General features: G+C 37.7%; 1 long non-coding RNA gene across 1 annotated transcript; it reads right to left on the reverse strand.

The window, feature by feature from the left end:
* Nucleotides 1–6,494: 6,494 nt before the first annotated feature.
* LOC115919922 lies at nt 6,495–11,133 on the reverse strand. Its single transcript, XR_004062059.1, has 4 exons — nt 11,007–11,133; nt 9,715–9,861; nt 9,223–9,384; nt 6,495–8,789 (listed from the first exon to the last, which is right to left on the reverse strand). It is a non-coding gene; the product is annotated as an uncharacterized LOC115919922 (long non-coding RNA).
* Nucleotides 11,134–18,991: the final 7,858 nt, after the last annotated feature.

Consider the following 18,991-nt stretch of genomic DNA (forward strand, 5'->3'; position numbering starts at 1 on the left):
TAAGGGAATATCTATGCTTAACTATTTACACTTTGGTGGAATTAACATTTCAATTGGCCAAATTAACCAATGTACATGTACAGGCATGTACTTTTTCGCCCTTAGCTAATTTATAACCCTCTAACAGACTACAGAGTATCGTAATAAACTTTTCTCTACAACACCGGCACATCATTATGCCTAATTCATTCCCCTCAAAGAAGTGACTAAACCGTTAATGCCCATTTCGAAATGAAGCATTTACTGGTCATTTACCAATGTCCACCTAAACCTGCCCCATATAACCATTATTTACTCTCCACAACTTTGTTACTCCCAAAATAAGGCACTCTTATCCCAACAACAAGAACATGATCTTGCGGTGCCGGACTCAAACTTTTTTGCGCCCAATAAACAAAATCACGTGAAAATCACGTCAATATCAAGGTATCGACTTGAGGACAGTTACGTTCTTCAAACACCTGACATTTACATAAATGTGTTAATACGTTTATTGCACTAGGTAACTTAAAACACACGTACACTAAATCACGCAATTGTCACTGCAATATCACCATTATAATAACGTGATTATCCCTATCTTGGAGACCTTGGTTTGTAAACCTAATACTCCCGTGTTTGTTTGGTTATGAAATTACATCTTCATAAACGAAATTATCGCGTCACAGAAACACGTGAAGCGTTAGTGATAGTTTTAGTCAAAATATCTGCGTGAAATTCACGTGAATATTACGAGGCTGACTTGAGATGAATCATTTGAAATTATTTTAGTTCATAGTTAATGTTTCCCTTATTCATGTTTAACTAAATGTAATTTATACGAAGTAGCGAAATGTCCTAATAACTGGTAATTTATATTTGTATTATTTTCGAAATGAATTGCATATAACTAAATCATCAGTAATTAAGAAATATGCTGTAAATTCAGATAAATTGTTTAAAAAACATAGATCTGCACGCACCCCATTTTCAATATGCAAATTAACTGGTGTCAGCTGGTTCAACTCGAAATATGCCAACACTCAGTCATCAACCGGTGCAACTGGAAATATGCACACTCCAGTTATCAACTGGTGCAATGAAAATATGCCAACAGTCAGTTATCAACTGGTGAACATAAAAATATGCCAACAGTCACGGTATTATCACCACGGAACTTAAATGGTAACTGTGAAACCATCAATACACCCAAGAATAACTCATTTTCACACCTGAAAAACACGGAATACCCAGCTTATATAAATAATCCGTTTGAGTCACGATATCATCACCGCGGAACTGCTGGCAACGTTGACTACCATTCAAATAGGTGTTTTAAGACACCTAATCATGACTAATTATTCACACCTAAAAGTCACGTATGCCCAGCTTAGATTAATATTCCGTTTAAGTCACGAGATCATCACCGCGGAACTGCTGGCAACTTTGACTACCATTTAAATAGGTGTTTTAAGACACCTAATAATTACTAATTTTTCACACCTAAAAGTCACGTATGCCCAGCTTAGATTAATAATCCGTTTGACTCACGGGATCATCACCGCGGAACTTATGGCAACTTTGACTACCATTTAAATACGTGCTTTAAGACACCTAATCATTACTAATTTTTCACACCTAAAAGTCACGTATGCCCAGCTTAGGTTAATATTCTATTTGAGTCACGAGATTATCACCGCGGAACTGCTGGCAACTTTGACTACCATTTAAATAGGTGTTTTAAGACACCTAATAATTACTCATTGTTCACACCTACATATCATGGATTCACAGCTTAGATTAGTAATCAGCTTGAGCCACGTGATCATAACCAATAAATTTATGGTAACTTTGAAACCATTTAAAGAGGTGTGTAAGACACCTCCGAATTACTAATTTAATATAACCAGAGATTCACGGACAGAACAATAAGACGATTAGCCGGTGTAAGCAACGTGATTATTACCATCAACCTTGGATAACCTGTGAAACCAATCGATAAAGGTGCTTACAAGACCAAATAATTACGTATTTATCGCCACCATCGGTTAACGGACAAAAAACTCGTTGCCTGGTCAAGTGGTTATTTGGTCATAAACACTCCACTTACAGAGGTAAGTGGAATCACGTTATTCCAGTCGCGTGATAAACTGGTGGTTTTTAGGTTAGATGAAAACGTGAACAGGAATACCTTTTTTGTTTAAATGAAGGCACGTGTCGATAACGTTTAAATCTAGTTCAAAAGGCGCTATACTTTAAAATCACTTAAAATACACTCCCAAAAGAGGTTACTTTTTAGTGTTCTGTTTATTGGGCGGGATTTACTTTGCTACCCGAACAGACTTAAACATTGAAATATAAGAACGCTGACATATAAGAACACTGAACTATAAGAACATTGAAATATAAGAACAACGTGTTTTGTAACATTATCATTGTTTAACTACTTGGATGAACCGAGATAGGACAGGCCCTCCTTCAGGTCAGTGATAAACCTGTCCAAACCCTCATTGGAGAGATGCAATCCGTCCGGCCTATATAAAGCCCTATCCTTATGCCTTATGTCGGGGTGTGGAATGGCCTTTCCCCCATTCCTGCCGGCCAAGGCGCTAGCGTATCGGTTCGTGGCCCTCCTTCTATCGTCTAATTTTTTCTGCTCTTCCGGACTACAGAATTTATATTCTACCCGTTCTAGGCTGTCAGACCATATTATTGTCGTCTCAGTGTTCGATGTGATTAATCTGTTCACCGAATTCGCCATCGCCCTCTTCGAACATCCCTCTATGTCATTCGTGCCCACGTGTAACACTAAAACGGTCGGCTTCGTCAGGCCACTGGTAATCGACTCTAGCCATGCGTTTGTTTGGTCCAAGCGAAGGCCCCGCTTTCCAGCCCAATGGATGACCGTCCCCAAATCCATATCGGCGCAGCCAGTCCGCTCCGCCCTGCGATGGGCCCAGAAAACGATAGAGTCGCCTACTATCCATATTTGTTCTGTGGACAAAATAAGAAAAGAGGACTGGGCAGCATTTTGTATTCCAAAGAACATGCGTTAATGTGAACTTGAAATCCCATTGTGTTTTCTTGCTCTTGTTCTGCATGTATGTTTGTTGTCTGCTTGACTTCGTTTTCATTTTCATGTTGTAGCACCATTATTATTATTATTGCTATTATTATTATTAGCTTATTTAACCTCTCGAGGCGAGGGACTTATTCCTCTGTGTGTTGTACATATATTCATTCCTGTGTATGCGGCCTCACCCTTACATTATTGGCCCCGGACACGTTAACCTCATCATTCACTCTGTTATATTTTGTACGTATACCTGGCGAATCAAATCAAATCAAATCAAATCAACCCCAACGGTACTTTGCAACATTGCTCATATTTAAACAACCGTATCAATATATCTGCGATGCGCTGAGGAAGCCCATCGACCCATGTGCTGTATTTGGGCGTCCGAGCAGCCCGCCATAGCCAACATTTGGCCGCCAACATATCTCTGTATGACATGCATCTCTTTATCATGGCACTGAACTCATGCTTGGTGAGAGGAAGTGAACCATATGAGCAAAAGAAAGCCTCCCCACTTCCCGGGCGCATTTTCAAATATATAAGGACCGCCTTTACGGGACAACTACCCGCCTCAATTTCGTGTATTGAAATGGTGCAACCGTTTCCCCTCGGATCAGTTTTCGATTCCCTTAAACTAAGAGAGACTCACCCGGCGATGTGGTGCACTGCCGGTGACTGCCACGTCCGTGAAGCGCAGCATTCGATCCCGCCTATGCCGTGATGCCATTGTGTGATGTGCGACCAGGCCAAAATAATGATATGGACTCTCCTTTCTAATCAGGCCCAACGACAAAGGCCAGCCCAAAACCCGAGTATAATCCCGCTGGTCGCTCACGAGAAGAAATAATTCAGCGTTATATATCCAACTAATTATTCCAGTGCAGTGCTAACTTTAGTATTAATCCAAATCCTCTAATAATGTTTTAGACTCCGTAAATTTTTCTTCTTGTCCATTCAAAATGAAAGCCATAACTAGAATGAAAGCCCCTTCGTGCTATTTTTAATTTGCTGGCGGTATTTTCCGCGCTTGCTTGATAAGCGTACATACGCTTGTACATTTCCTTCCAATGTAATACAAAGTATTACATTTCCTAGCGCGTGAATTTCCCTCAAAAATGTAAACAACCTCTTGACCTACATTTTGTCAGCCTGTCAATAAACCATTTTAAATCGTTGTCTACTCTTTAAATTTTATTAATGTAAACAAAAAATATAATTGAAGGCCTGCATGACATGCCATGATTTCGCTGTGGTTCGCTGTAGAATATGTCTTACAATATTGTTATGTTTCTTCACAATACAAATCGAAATACTGAGCAACCTGCATGACTTTTTAATTTTTCTTTTCTCTATATATCTCTTCTTATTTTCATACGCCGTATATTTGATTCTTACGTGCAGTGCGCGCTGTTTTACCCCCCCTCTCTCTCTCTCTCTCTCTCTCTCGTTCTGAACTGATTTGTGATGTTCTGAAATATCTTCCAATGGATCAACACAAACACTATTGTGGTATGATTTAGGGAAATTACATAATTTCTTTGTCACTTTGGTGGCAAATTATTCTTCATTGTATAACCAGTATGCTGGGTATAAAGAGAGTGGACTCGGCTATACCCTGCTGGAAAGAACACACTCATTCACACTCATTCACAGTGTGAAACACAGTGTGAAAACGTAGCTCACACTGTGAACACAGTGTGAACACACAGTTCACACTGTGAACGGAGTGTTTTCACAGTGTGGACACCGTCACAATGTGGTAAACCACACAGTATTCACATTGTGAAATTCGATTTCACAGTGTGAATGTACCCGCTCACAGTGTGAAAATGATTTCACAGTGTGACCAAACTGTGAAAAATATTTCACACTGTGATAAATAGATTTTCACAGTGTGAATACCTTACGAGATACATTACACAGTGTGAACAGTAAATTTCACAGTGTGGCCACTCTGTGAAAAATACTTCACATTGTGAAAAATAGAATTCACAGTGTGGCCGCCCTTTGGAAAATATTTCACAGTGTGAACTATAAAATACACAATGTGGCCGCTCTGTGAAAAATATTTCACAGTGTGAAAAATAGAATTCACATTGTGGCCGCCCTGAGGACAATATTTCATAGTGTGAAAAGTAAAATTCACAGTGTGGCCACCCTGTACAAATTTCACAGTATGGCCACTCTAGCTGTGACAAATATTTCACAGTGTGAGCGGTATCATTCATAATGAGGCCGCTCTTTGAAAACTATTTCACAGTGTGAAACAGTAGATTTACATAGTGTGGTCAGTGTTATAAATACAGTACACATAATGAATTCCTCATCCACATTGTGAATCCTGATCATTAACAGTTTTGTTTTGCATATGTATTTGCTCAAAGGCCATACCGTACCACGCGTAGCATACTTTTGTGTACGTATACACTGAACTCTACCCGTATAGCGTACAATAGATACCACGTGCGCGTGCATGCAGCTCTCTTCGTTTTCAAGAATGTGGCAGGAATGTGGTCCTTGATTGTGTTCGTAATTTGTCTTGTTCCGGTATAGTTTTAAATAAGATGACAACAACTGAAGAAAAAATCGAATACTCGTGTATTGGATCGAGGCCAAACAAGTTTCCGTGATATAAGATGAATATGTACAACCAGGGAGGTGAGACTTTAACTCACATGCCCTGGTACAACTACAAAGACGTGTTGACGGATGAGAACATAACTGGAATGGCGGACATGGCCTGCATGGTGAAGTTTCCCAACGGCTAGGATAGCTATCAGGCGAGGGTGCTGACGGGCTGCTGCCGAGCTGCTGCGTGGCTGTCATCCCAAGTAACAATTGGACGTTTTCTGAACGTTCTAAAAAGGTTCCAAATTGGTTTCCTAAACGTTTTGTGAAAACGTTCTAAAGACGTCTATTTGTGGTAGGTTGAAAACGTTTTTTGGAACGTTCCAAATGGACGTTTTTTGAACGTTTTCTAAACGTTTTTAGAACCAATAAAAAACCTTTTATAGATTTGCTTTTAAGTGCAAGGACCTGCAGAAAACCTGTCGGACGTTTGGGACGTTTTAAGAACGTTTTAAGAACCTTAAAAACGTCCGGAAAACCTTTTAGGAACGTCTAGAACGTTTCCAGGACGTTTAAAGAACGTCTAGAATGTCCAAGAGAACCTTTTAAGAACGTGTAGAATGTACTGGAAACGTTTTGAAAACGTTCAGAAAACCTTTTAAGAACGTCCAGGACATCCTGGAAACGTTTTGAGAACGTTTAGAAAACCTTTTAAGAACGTCTAGAACGTCCTGGAAACGTTTTTAAAACGTTCAGTAAGCCTTTTAAGAACGTCTAGAACGTCCTGGAAACGTTTTAAGAACGTTCAGAAAACCTTTTAAGAACGTCCAATATACAGTGAATTTTTAATAAACGCTAGGTCACACATGTATTTGATTGATTTTATGAATTTATTATCAAACATATTTACAAAATATGTACAAAGGCTTGGCAATACAGTACATCATGTATATTTGAAAAAGAGTATTGGTATTTCCCGAAGTGCCCCCGAAAGAACATACAATTCTAATATTCAGAATAAATTGTTTTTTGATCAATATTGGTTCACAAACGGCTGAAATATCCATAAATATATTTTTATTCAAAATATTAAAAATGCTTGAAGACTACTTTGAAGAAGAAAAAATCTGAATAGTTCTTTAAAAAGCAATGGATATAGATATTTAATTAGTATTTTAACAAAAATTAAATGCAGAAACTGAAAGTAACAGGTCATTTTGATAATAACAGGGGCTTTACTTGGCCGTTTGTAATTATTACTTTGCACCGTGATGGTGCAGGTTTTGGTTTTAAAGTTAAGTTTGACCAATACTAAACTATCCCTTTAAAACTATAGATACATAACACATGAACAATCTACAAATAAAACATAAGAAAATGATAGATGAGTTGAAGATATGCCTCATTAACTGGCAAATATGAATACTCATATAATTCACGGGTCTATGTCTCTATGAATATACAAGGCAAGATAAAATGAATACTTTGAATAGTGTCAATAATTTGGCAGTACACATATAGCAACTTTGGTAACACACTTTATAAAAGCAATTTGAGTTATTTACAGAACCTGGCAATTCATGCCAAAAAGATGCCCCAGCAAATGATTAAGAAATCTTTCTACAATAAGTCTTGATCTTTGGTAAAACCAAATAGTGGATTTAATTTTTTGTGTACTATATCAAATTCAATGTGAATAAATTCACCAGAACCTTTTAACAAAATGTCACAAATTATCATTAAATACATGTGAATAACCGATTTAACTATGTGCCTCCACCCAGGATTAGCTTCATCATCCGGTGCAAATTATAACTATTCAAAAGAGTACATGTATTTACTTTCTCATCAACTTCTACAAGTGATAAAAATGTGACTATTTTAAGAAGTCACATTTCAAGTGAAAGTACGGCAAAAAAACACAAGGGAACTACACTCTTTTCAGCTCTACAAATTGGCAACAATGATGACACCAACTGTGAGTAGCTATCCATCAACTTTGTACATTCATATTTTCTAAATTTTCCTTAAAGTTACACATTTCCACAGCTTTTAATCAGAGTATGTTCAGATTACTAATGACGAATAGCTTTCTAGACAACATGCTTTGACTATGGGGGTTAGAAAATGTGAAATTTTGTGTACAAAGTGAATTTAGAGCTACTCAAGATGTCATCAGCATTGTCAATTTGAATAGCCGAGAGTAATTTACTAGAAAATGTAAAAAAAGTGTAGTTTCCTTACTTTGTTTTCCTTACCGAGTTTGCCCATTTCTTATTTTTAATTTTGTTCAAATTTGTCTCCTTTGATTGAAGCAGTGAAATTTCTAGGGTAGATTTCCCCTTTAAATCCGAGTACAAAATTGTCCTTTTGATCGACCAAAGATTTAGTGGGCAGGTCAAGATTTCCCAGAAGCCTTGCATTGGACCTTGCATCTTACTTCAAATATAAAATCAACACAAAACACATGAACAATCTACAAAAAGCTATTTACAATAAACTGATAGAAATTAGTTGATATGAATTATTAACAGGCAAATATGAATACTCAAATTTAAGGGTCTATGAATATGGAAGACAAGGTTATAAGAGAGTTTGGCAGCACACACATTGGCCCGAATTCACAAAGCAAGGTTTGAGCTCAAACCTCCTTTTGTTTCGCCAAACCTCCTTTTGTTCTTTACAAACCAGGTTTGTAAAAAACGCATAAAACGCGTCATATGACGTACGAAAACCAAGGTTTGAGCTCAAACCTCCTTTGTGAATTCGGGCCATCGGTTTCAGCATCCTTACAAAAAGTAGTAAATTTACAGACCTATACAACTTTGTCTTGCATTCTCAACAAGATGTTGGCAATTCAATCCAAAAAGATGCACCAACAAAACTGTTATGTCGCTGATAAAGTTTCTCCATTATTAGCTGAAATGGTCAAATTTGGTCTCAATATGAGTTTTAGGATTTTTGCATTGCCCCTGAATGAAGGTATCTTAATCTACCTTGAATGAAAATTTGGTGTTCACTGGTTCGGTAAACGGCTCCCTCAGGTCTTCCACATCAACGGCCGCTCCCGATTTGGACAAAAGCAGTTTTTGTACCAACTGCGTCAGCTGCTGCTGCCCTTCCTCCAGCCTCTGCAGCGTACACAGTACCTGCACTTGAAAATTGCCTGAGAAGAAAAAAACAGACACATAAAATACATTATAATAACAGTTCAAGTCATTAAAAAGTTTGACAGCAAATTAATAGGATATTTTGGAGAGATATGTTTGATAGCTGTCCAATTTAGTCACTTCAGGAATATATCACCCAGCTTCAAAGACGACACCTGTGCAGCGCTTCCAACAAAGTATACATACTGTAAGGATTTAAAAGCGACTCTTCTGTAAGAAAACTATACCCATGCCTTGTTAATGAAATAAATTACATGTACGCCAAGATAATCTGCCTCACTTATCCAATCCAACAGTATTTTAGTGTAGCAACTTAGTACAAATGGCAAATGTTGTTTTGTTAGTTTATACGCTCTACAGTATATGTTCTGATGATAAAAAAAACCTCAGAAACTTTCGTTTGTGAAATGCTATCTGAAAAAAACTTACTTTCCGAAGCCCGAGCCCTTGCTGGAGTTGTGGGTTGGAACTGAAAAATGCGATGTGGACTTGGACTTCGCATTCAGTTTCGGCATTGGTAACTCTGCTGCCACAGCCTTAGTCGTTCCTCCGTGTACATGTTGTTTTCTTGGGTCCGAACTGATTCAAGATCTGAAAAACAGAGACACATTGCAGATGTTAAAAGGGATATCAAGACATGACAAGAATTCTCATAAACTGAACAAACTTTTGGGTAATGCAAACTTCTTGTCCGAAATTTATGCCTAGATTACAAATTAATTTCCAGTTTTGCCGGAATGGTGCCACATCTATTAATCATCATTTTGCATGGCTGGGACACAAAGCAGGTCTAGCTATCCCAAATAAATTATCTTAGGTTTTCATCATCTGTTGGATTTTGAAGAAAACGAGAAATAAGATGTAAATTATAAGTCTCTGGCTGAGCCAAGCACTACTAACCATCAAGAGACAAATACTTACCAGCGTCACTTCCGGAATCACTAGAAGATTTGCTAAATCTCTGGGGGAAAGACGTCTCTTTCGCTTCTACACAGCATCATCTTCCGATACCAGGTTTGACGTGTCCTCTGCCTTCCTGGCGATATTTTTGCACTTTCACATAGTTGCCTGTATGTAAAAATAAAACAAATCAATCCTTAAGTTATTAATCTACGTTATTGGAAATCAATTTCTTTAAATAATGTGTAATCTGAACTAAAAAGATTTTTGTTTAAAGAGACGAAATTGAGAACAAGATAGGACTATAAATCTAGGTCTCGGTATTTCTAAAAAACAATATCCATACAAAAAAGGTGGTTTGGGAGCTATTTCAATTGCCTAAAAAACAAACCTGTTGTAATCGGGGTTGGGATAATATAAAGTTGCTAAATGGTGGTGGAGGGAAAAGCATGGAATGTTCCACTCCCGTGGGATTTTAAATGCTATTGAGGGAATAGTAAATAAGTCAAGAAATGAGCTGGTAGTCGAGGGACTTATTTTCTTCACGAAATAGCATTTTAAATCCCGATGGGAACTTTCCATGATTTTTCCAGACAGCAAAGTTAACAACTCAACTGTTTTAATCATCCGATTACCATGTAATGTAACGAGCCATGCGCACCTACCCACTCCAGCAAAGAGTCCATACTATGCGTATTGACCTCTAGCACTGCATTACGTGTTAAGAGGCAGCATTTGCTCAAAAGGAATAGTCGATACACACATAATACACAAATGCACTTATATCATGCCGATGCGGCTAGCTGTAAGCAAATTTTGACAGTAGACAAACAATTTGAATTTCTAAATTGTTCTTTTTAACAAAATAACTTCGGTAAGTTGAACAAATTGTATTTTATTACTGCTATTTAGGTTTCATCAATTGTCACTAAAGTACCGATTTTTAGTGAAAGAGTTTTGTACAATGGTGTTTGAAATGTTGAGTATCAATAGCACAGCTTTTAATACACACAGCCAGGATAGTAATGCAGCTATGTATGCACTAACTCAGGTATGCACTAACTCCAAGAAGCTCCGACGCCGTTCGGCATCGGAGCTTCCTGGAGTTATGTGTGCACATACCCTAGCCTACCCAATTACCATACCAGTCAATGCAATGAAAGTTTCAACGGCCTGCACATGCGACATAGAGTCTGCCGTACTTTTAGTTTTAATGCAAATAATCAATATTTTATTTCATTTTACATGCTTCAAAATCAATCAAACAAAGCTTAAATTCCTTACAGATATCAAAATGTTAAAATAACGCTTACCTCGGTGTCGCAGTCTAACAGATTATTTGAAATCTCGATGTCACGTCATCAAGCAGTCAACTCGGCAGTCAGTTTAAAACACGCGGCAAGCTCTGGAGCGAGCGCGCCGCACCGGCCGCGCCGGATACGATTCACTGACCTATACAGTGGTACGTATATACGGTGCGTACGCACTTTGTATACACGTGGTTGAATGGAGCATAGTAAATGACGTAGCGCGGTCGGACTGATTGGGCTGGGGGGGGGGGGGGGGGGGGAGGGGCACAAACATTATGTGAGGGGGAGGGGTCACTCCTTATGTATTTCTTTTTTCTTCAAATAATGTCACCTTATGTTTTCTATTTTTTTTCCTCAAAATTATTGGGGGCATGCACGTGCCTCCCTCCATCTCTACGCCACAGGAGTGCATCAGTTTGACACACCTCGACCCCCCCCCCCCCAAGCGTATGCATGTGGTCTAATTTCGCCAGCTGGTATTTTTTAAGAAATATTTATTTGGACATAAAAAATAAATTCAACAAAATACGTCTGAATAAAACGTTCTGTAAACGTTTTACAGGACCTATCCAAGAACGTTTAATTTGTAACGTCCAAAAAACGTTTTCTGAACGTCTTCAAAAGACCTAGCTCCGCAGCGAATGTAAGGTCCCAACTTAGACGTTATATAAACGTTTTTTAAACGTTTAATATGGACGAAGACGTACGGAACCTGATAAGAACGTTCTGTAAACGTTTTAAAAACGTTTTGTGTTTGCTGGGATTGAATGGTGAGTATCATCTTTGCTATACGTACTTCGCTCAGGGGAACGCTAGGAAGACACTTTTTCAAACATTTTTGGACATTACAATTGAGCATGTTAAACACACAAACTGTTAAGTAGTGTATATCGGCCATTTTAGGGGGGGGGGGGGTACTCAGATTATAGTCGGACGGGGGTGTGCGGCTGAGACCTCCGAACCCATACCCACATCCAAGGGTCCTTTTGCTGTAAATAGGTACCCATGTCTAAGGATTTTTTTTGTGAAAAATGGACCCACGTCTAAGGATTTCAAATTTCAAATATTACATTTTTTAAGCTGTAATAACACACTCCAGCAAAGCATATAGAGAGTTAACGCTAATGCGTATTGACCTTTAGCACTGCACTACGTGTTAATAGGCGGCATTTAAATACATGAATAGTCAATACACTCATAACACACAGATACACACAGTTATGCCGATGCGGCTGATCGGCAAGTTTGACAGTGGACTCACAATTTGATTTTTTTAATTATTCCTTCTAACATCAGAAAGTTGAAAAAATGTATCTTACTGCTATTTAGGTGTCATCAATCGTCACTTAAGTACCGATTTTGAGAGAAATTGGTTGATTTTTGTACAGTGGTGTTTGAAATGTTGAGAATCAATAGCACAGCTTTTAATACACAGCAAGGATAGTAATGCACCTATGTGTGTAATAATACAATGGCCAATCATTTTGCAGTTTCTCGATAAAATTCTTTATTAGTAAACTGTACCATACTACATGTATTTTACAAGTAGGCTACACATATTAAAGATGAAAACGCCATGCAACATTATTATACTGCGCTGGCACCTCTAGCATCTGTTTTAATTGAAGGACTTTTCCTGTTTTAATTAACGTACCCGTACACAAGCTCTCAAGCATCGGCTATATAGCTCCCTGCTTGAGCCCCGCTGCTGCCCGGCTGCTGGGCAGAGGGTACGCAGGGTATCTGCCGATCATATCATTTTCAGCGCGCGAAGCGCTACAAGTTCCCGGGGGGTACGAACCCTATACGGGCGGATAACATACCTAGCGCGCATTATGCCATATGAGTACCCGATATAGGGCCCATGGGGTCCTGATATATGTGGTACCCCGGGGTCTAGTTGAGTTTACGAGCTACGTACACCTCGTACACTGGAAATGCAATCACAGAAGGATTCCCCGGCATTGTTTAAGCCCCAGATTTATTTAGAGATGGTAGAGATTTAGGCATTTACAATGTAGGCTCGAGTATTTAGGAGCAAATCCTAAAATCCCGGAGAAAATGAGGGAGAAAAGAGGGGAAAGGAATAAATGAAAAAGAGGACCCATGTCTAAGGATATTTTTAATGAAAAGGGGACCCATGTCTAAGGATCTTTCCTGAAAAAGTCATCTTTTCGAGCGGCACATCCCCGTATACCCAATATACGTGAGTACCCCCTCCCCCCCCCCCCCCCCCCGCCCCGGCATTTAGGCGCTGGACTAGACCCTATATCACAAAACTCTGCCGAGAAAAGTGCAGATATTTCCAGATATGAACCAAATCAACCCTAGATTCTAAAGAGAATGATCCCATATTCCGAGTCATGAAAAAATTCAGGTAAGAAACAAATTTTGCTACAATTTATTTCATGTTTTTTTGTCGGTAAAAAATAGTCGGACGAAAATGCATAAAACTAAAATATAGGCCTAGCTCACTAGAAATGACATATGTTCAATAATAATGTCCAAAAATGTATGAAAATTTGTCTTTCTAGCGTTTCCTTGAGCTAGGAGTAGTATGAATAATGTTTGGTTGTGAACTGTGTCGTACTACAACTTTCACACTCGATCTGCGTAGGGTTGCGAAGTGTGGCATACCGAGTATGTCAAATTTAGGCTGCGTATGTCTGATTATTTTATTTAAATCTGTAAACGTGCTTTTCTTTTCAGTAATACTTGACATTTCTTTTCTGTTCCACAGTTCCATACATGAGGTTCGGACAAACTTGACCCAAGTGCAGCTGGGAATGCTGGAGCTACACAAGCAATCCTGGTCATGTGCTGTTCTTGCACTCATGGGTATGCTCTTTACCTATGAGGAGATGGCAGACAGCATAGTTTCAGCATTTAGATTAAAGGAGGAGAATAAGGGAAGCAGTTGCTTGACCAAGACAAGGTGGATGCCATCATTGGTGAGGCATTTTACTATAAAATATACTTTGTGCCCCTTGGCTCATAGTACTAACAATGCTAATGGGAAATTGCTTTTGATTAGAAAAAGCATAATAAATTGCTGAATGTATGTCGTTTTTAAAGTTTTCTTTTTAAATTCAGTTGATTTCAGACTTTGACTAATTATATGTAGACCAAAGTCCAAAATATGAAACTATAACCTTTAATCTGGTATCTAAGCAATATTTTCTCATATTCGATGCTATACAGCATGTTTATTTGCAAATTTATGATTTACGAACCTATACTTTTACTCAAGCATATCTTTAACAACCGTTTACAATGTACGTTAGTTTTATACGTGGCATCTTGTTAACACAAAAGCGAATAATTTGTAATGTCTGGGAGGGCAAAATGTCATTTAGGAAAACATTTACTTTATGATATTTCTTTTCAGGTAATGTAGGGTGGATATGCAGATTTTTTACATATTTTGTATTCATCACCTATCATTGTTAATGATTACAAGTTCATGCTAGCAGTTGAATTCGAAGTTGTAACATTTCTCTCATTTATTTTTATTTTTTTCTTCATCATAGAATATGCTATGGGAAGATTGCTAGGAGTGACCTCCGCAGAAAATAAGAGGAAGATGGGCCAAAAACTGAAGGACACCAGGGTAGCACGCAGGAAAAAGCCTGTCAAATGGTCATACAGCATCCAAGGGCAACTTTTTGAGACTGGAAACTGCTAAATATCTTGATGTTCACCTCAAGAGCAACCTGAATTGGACAGATCACATAAGGACAACAACAAATAAAGCCAGCTCTGTCGGTGCATTTTTGCAGTGGAACATTAGGCCTTGCCTAAGTGAGACGAAAACGTTGTTCTTCTTTGCTCTTGTTCGCCCAATCCTGGAGTATGCGTGCACAGTGTGGGATCCTCACCCGGGACAACATACACAGGCTGGAAATGGTACAGCTCCGCAACGCAAGGTTTGTCACTGGACATTACCATCATACCAGCAGCATCGCACCAATGCTGCAACATCTCAAATGGCCATCTCTCCGAGAACGCAGGGCATGGTTTAAGATGGTGATGGTGTACGGGACTGTCAACCTGCACTCAGAGTTTCTCAAAATCTACCTTCTATCGGTGTTAACATCCAACCATGGTCATACCCAGCAATTCCAAATACAATTTACAAGGACTCCCTGATTTCATCATGCTTTGGAACTTGCTACCTTTTAAGCAAGAGGTACAAAATGTCCATCTCCGTTAGAAGGGGAAGAAGAATTTTTTAACTGCACATAGAATATTATAGAAAGTTTTAAATTTGCACTGTATATTCGCGACACCAGACCTGACGTACGTGATACACCATACGGTGGACTGAAGTGATATCTCAAGATCTGGGGGATGATAATTCGGGCTTTAACAAATTGCATGATAGTGGAGGTACTATTTTTGACTACACAGTCGGAAGTTCCATCTAGTTATAATATCCTAACATCAGTATAGTATCGCTAGAACAAAACAAAACAAATCATAAGTTACTTATGTAGTTTAGGAAGTACATATATTTATGTATGCCATTCTGCTTTTTTTCTGTGCCACCGTATATAGAGTGTATGGTTATTTATTTGTGAAAACATGAGCAAAAGCTATTTTTTTCTCATCTTCAGGTATTTATTAGTATTAGTTGTAGAGATTTATGTAGCCATAAAAGCAAAAACGTGTCTGCCTAAATTAGATATGTTTTCAACTTTTTTCAAGATGTATTGACAGAGATGTTTTGAAACTTGTTTTCATCTTAATAGGTTTATGAAGAACCTGTATGTGCCAAAGATTTTCTGATACATTGCAATTGCCAAAGTTACATAATCATGTGTGGATATTTTATACTTGGAAAATGTGACTAGCCATAAAATGTATGTTCATAAATGTAATATACCTACAAAAATGTTTAAGAGATATTGCCAGAGAAGCTCTAAAACTATTTTTTATACTGCTGTAACATGCTAATGTGCTTTTATTATGTTTTACGAGTTTCTTAACACCTTTAAAATACATTTTCAGGGAAATATTAATGATATGTGCTAATTGTTTGCCGTCACTGTAATCTATGCCTCAATGTTATACAGTAGAACCTCTATAACGTGTATTAAGAGGTAACTGATACGGCAAGGTTTTTTTCACAATTCCATGTTTTTCTGTAATTCATTGTTTTAAACCCTAGTACAATGAGATATCTGATATAAAGAGGTCAATTCAGTGGACACCAATGTGCTTATTATAATGAGATTTCACTGTAGATAGCAAGTTCTGTTTTCAGAAGTATCTCTACTATCTAATGTAAACTGTTTGGATTCATTTGTCTTTGTTTTCATTCTCGTTTACAATATGTTGGCATTCACAGAGTAAAATTTGTTTATTTGTAAGTATAGTATTACTGCAATATTGGTATACTTAAAAGGATGTATGTTCATAAATCCTTTGAGCGAAAAATAAATATAAGCTTTTGAAATACATTTTAAGTTACCTCATAAAGGCTCTAACATGTATATGTTTAGATTACTGTATTAGTTTCAGATGTTTCAGCGATATCTTTCTATTAAAGTTGAGTTTATAAGTGAGACATTGATTATAAACCTTTTCTCCTTCGTATTTATACGTACTAAGCTCTACATGACTACATTTTATATAATTTGAAATATTTCACATAGAATTCAAAAACTAAACTTGTATCACAATGTGGTGGGCGTTTCACAGTGTGATAATTTCATACAATATAATGTGTCACAATGTGAAAACGCCCCAAATTAACATTGTGGGCGTTTCACAGTGTGTTTGGTGTTTCACAGTGTGGTGGGCATTTCACTGTGTGAATGTTCACAATGTTAAATTGGGGCGTTTTCACATTGTGAATAACGATAGATTCACAGTGTGGTCACATTGTGAATTTCACAGTGTGAATCACACTGTGAATCATAGTGTGCTTCACAATATTAAATTGGGGCGTTTTCACATTGTGAATAACGATAGATTCACAGTGTGCTCCACAATGTTAAATTGGGGCGTTTTCACATTGTGAATAACGATAGATTCAAAGAGTGCTCCACAATGTAAAATTGGGGCGTTTTCGCATTGTGAATAACGATAGATTCACAGTGTGCTCCACAATGTTAAATTGGGCCGTTTTCACATTGCGCTCCACAATATTAAATTGGGGCGTTTTCACACTGCGCTCCACAATTTTAAATTGGGGCGTTTTCACACTGTGCTCCACAAGGTTAAATTGGGGCGTTTTCACACTGCGCCCAATTTAACATTGTGGAGCACAATGTGAAGCGCCCAATTTAACATTGTGAAGCACAGTGTGAAGCGCCCAATTTAACATTGTGGAGCACAGTGTGAAAACGGCCCAATTTAACATTGTGAAACACAGTGTGAAAACGGAGAAGAATTTATGACAACAATATAGATTCGGCCTTTGACGAAATAAAAACAGAAATAAATTGTGAAAACGGTCAGATGAAATGTCATGAAATATTATGACATTTTCGTCGTTCGTTAAATGTACGTTAAAATACTAAAGAAAAAGAAGGTGCAAAACTTTTCTAACACCACAACAAAATTAGTTTTGCTTCATATCTTCCAGTTTCAAGCACTTGGCTCTAGATGTATTTATTTACAATCATAATTGTACTTCAAAACGTTAAAAATATTTTAAAAATAAATTTAAGATATTAATGACCGTTTTGGCTGTTTAACAATACAGACACACATGCACCCATTCACGCACGCGTTCGTACACGCATACCCTACTCATCCATTTACCCCCTTTTGTTTCAATTGTTTTTTATTGATTCTAAACAAAACAAATTAATCTTAGAAATAAACTACAGTTTTGTTTCCTTGACATGAATTCAAAACATTTTCATTACATGGATTGTACAATCGATGAAAACAAAAATGAAATCAGTTGTAACATAAAACAAATACCCCCCCCCCCCCTCCCAAACCACACGACACCTAACCCAGTGACCTAAACCCGCCCACACCACCAACGCAAGCTCGCACGCACGCACGCACGCACTTTTTTCAATAGTTTTTTTCACTGATTCCAAACAATACAAATCAATCTTAGAAATAAAATACAGTTGTTTTTCCACATCAAGTACGCATACGCAGCACACGCGCCACACACACACACACACACACACATATATATATTTTACTAAAGGCGTCATTAGAGGGACATTTGGAGTTTTAAACTTTTTTAAAACAATAAGGACAATTTTGGTGTCCTCTTAACGTTTTTCACGTTCTATTTCTCTTAGAAGGCCCAATTTGTTTTCTCTATATATTTGTAATTTTACTAAAGCCGTCATTGGAGGGACATTTGGAGTGAAAAAATGAGTCATTAAGTAAACATAAGGGTTAGTGTCAGGGTTAGGGTTATGTAGGGTTATATATATAGAGAGAGAGAGAGAAGGGGGATGTATCCAAGAAAAGGTGAGGATATACTCCTCACAAAAAGTCGAACATTCCAATGTAACTTTTTACAAAAACCTATATTAAGTTACAAACATTAAACCAATGGTAGAGTGTGCATTCTGTGATCAGTTTTCAGATACAAAATATTTATTTTATAAATGCAGTGTAGCCTACTAAACAAATACATTGGAATATCCTACCCTTTTCAAAAGGGAGTACTCACTCATGGATACGGTTTATTTCTGTCTCTCTGTCTCTCTCTCTCTCTGTCTCTATATCCCTGTATGTCTGTCTGTCTCTCTTTTCTCTGTCTCTCCTCATATTCATCACTCATTCGTCTCCATTTTCAGATTACTTCTTCCTCCTTTCCCACTCGAAACATATCACGTATTCTTCTCAAATCCACTAGTATTGAAAGGTTTCGAAACAGAAAGAAATTGTTTGAAGGCTAGTGGGATGTGATGAAGTTTTGTTCTAATCAAATATTTTCAAAAGATGTATTCAAGTAAGTACAATGTATAGAATTACAATTACTATTCATTGAAGAACATAGAGAG

Source organism: Strongylocentrotus purpuratus, unplaced genomic scaffold (genome assembly GCF_000002235.5).
Source record: "Strongylocentrotus purpuratus isolate Spur 01 unplaced genomic scaffold, Spur_5.0 spur5_scaffold_7, whole genome shotgun sequence".
Taxonomy (NCBI): Eukaryota; Metazoa; Echinodermata; class Echinoidea; order Camarodonta; family Strongylocentrotidae; genus Strongylocentrotus; species Strongylocentrotus purpuratus.